The sequence below is a fragment of the Lissotriton vulgaris genome, chromosome 1_1, assembly GCF_964263255.1.
Source record: "Lissotriton vulgaris chromosome 1_1, aLisVul1.2, whole genome shotgun sequence".
NCBI lineage: Eukaryota > Metazoa > Chordata > Amphibia > Caudata > Salamandridae > Lissotriton > Lissotriton vulgaris.
In genome coordinates this window covers 247429719-247432087 of record NC_141685.1, presented here as the reverse complement: position 1 = coordinate 247432087, position 2369 = coordinate 247429719, and the positions used below count along the sequence as shown (strand labels likewise).

Genomic DNA, 2369 nt, shown 5'->3' with positions numbered 1-2369 from the left:
CCGCTTTGCGTGTACTGCACAGGGAGCCGCGGGGAGCCATCATGACTGATTGTAATACGTGTGCCTAAAACGCTGCCATGCTTTGTCCACATAGCCTCCCGAACACTAGCTTGCGGCCTAGAAAACATTTATTGACTTGCCTCCCTTGCAACCAAGCACCACTGAAGCCACTGGCACCGGCCCGGCCCAAACTCCCACCGCACAAATCAAAACCCGGGCCTACGTGAGTGCCTCATCCCCATACCTGGCAGCAACCACACGGTCAGACCCACCGGCATGCCGCGACGCTCCGATCCCAGCACCCGGGGGCAGAGGAGGGAATAGCCCACCCTACGTGTTCCATACCCCTACGAGATACCATTGCGGGGGGCGCGGATAACACACTATATATATTCTGAAATTCGTGCACATCGGGGAACTACAAGCAGGCCAAAACCTAGGTATATGATAACGTGCCATACGAGGGACCCTAGCGGGCGGTCGCGGTTAGCACGCTACGTGTGGGCCTTGAACAGTTTAAATGATGTACTGTGGAATCCGCATGGGCAAAAGTTGCATTCTCCTTTATGAATCGGCATGAGGGAACAAACGGTAAACCATTTTTCATGCACACACAGCATCAGAGTAAAACCGCAATTAAAAAACCATGCGGTGCGGTCAACCTTGAAGAAACTCTGCCCTGCACCAAGTCTGTATATTTTCATAAACTTAAGGGGATCTGAACAATCATCCTTCTTGTCCTGTAAGGTCTCGAATGGGCCAGCCGAACGACAGGCCCACAAAGGCACCCAACACAGCAATCCAAACGACCAATCCAATCAGACCCGACTTATCGCTCCCTCCGAAAAACGCGCTTATATAAATAATTTCAGTGCGGTCTTAACCCCAATCGATGTCCACCTACACGGCGTTGGGGGCCGCGGCCAAATCTCCCCTCCACCTCAGGCCCGGCATAGTTCTCTCTCCTGAGGAGAGGGGCAGGGGCAAAACAGTGCAAGTACCCTGGGGATCTTCTCCAAAGGCCAGATTCACCGCAAACAACACCTACACCATCTCCAACCAAAACGCGACGAGGACCAGGATACGACCTCAAACAAAATGAAGCTGAAATTCGACAACGTCGATTCCGGCGAGACAGGACAGCGTGTCCCGCAGAGCACCCGCATGGCGTGCCCAGAGACGTATGTTCTAACGATAAAACAGCGTCCGGGCAGCCAGGCAGTAGGGGCACCGCCGACCATAAACAGGAAAAGAGGGCGCTTGGAGGGCGGGAGAGGTATAAGTACCTCCCGGAAGTGACGTCACAGGGGACCCACTTGGGTACCTCAAACACTGCAATGCTGGCGAATGTGCCATCTTGTGGCACTAAGGGTGGCCGCCCTCTTAGGAGGGCCCCGTGCGTGGGGCCGGGGCAGCCTATCAGGATGCTGGTTTAAAGTGCACTGCAGACGAGTGAGGTAAACTGGAAGTAAATGTGATGCGTGGCGAGGACCACCCGTTCTGCCACTCTTGTGCACAACAGAGTCACTTTGATTCGTGCAAAACTCCTGTGACGTCACTGGTGCATGGGGCTGGTGTCTACATTGAAACAATGCACGAGCACACGCCATGCACGAGCACACGCCATGCACGAGCACACGACATGCACGAGCACACGACATGCACGAGCACACGACATGCGCGAGCACACGACATGCACGAGCACACGCCATGCACGAGCACACCACATGCGCACGAGCTGTGTCAGACGCGTCATTGGCAGCACATGGAGCAACTGGGAATCATAGAACAAACCTCTGCCTAGAAGCTAATTTTAGGAATGAAAATGTGGTTTAAGATGAAAATGAACAGACGTGGAGAAGCGAATATTAATGTCGCTACCCCCAGAAACTGTCAGGAAGGGGAATTAGCTCAGATGGTAGAGCGCTCGCTTAGCATGCGAGAGGTAGCGGGATCGATGCCCGCATTCTCCAGCTTTTATGCCTTTTACTCATTTAATTGCCTTTTTGGATTTTTCAGACAGTGTTATGTGATTAAGTGCGCTTTTACTCAATGAATTGCATTTATGAGAGTGTTGTGTGATTAAGTGCTCATTTAGTTGCTATTATTAAAATATAAAGCTTCTTGTCATTTTATAAGTTAAATTTCCTAAACCAAGCGTCGGTGTTTGGAAAATGGTTCATTTGGTCATGTAAAACGTACTGTGTAAAGAGGAAAAAAGTTTATGGGGACTGGTATGGGCTTCTCATGGAGTCAAAGCCGGAGGTGGGGTGGGGGTTGGGGGGAGGGGGCCTGTGCTGTCACCAACTGAGTTATCTTCCAAATAATCATAAGGTGCCGGAGCGAGGACACTGGACACTGCCAGGGGT

General features: G+C 51.9%; 1 non-coding gene across 1 annotated transcript; it reads left to right on the top strand.

The window, feature by feature from the left end:
* The first annotated feature begins 1900 nt into the window (after positions 1-1900).
* Positions 1901-1973, top strand: TRNAA-AGC (transfer RNA alanine (anticodon AGC)). Its single transcript has one exon. It is a non-coding gene; the product is annotated as a tRNA-Ala (tRNA).
* The last annotated feature ends 396 nt before the right edge of the window (positions 1974-2369 follow it).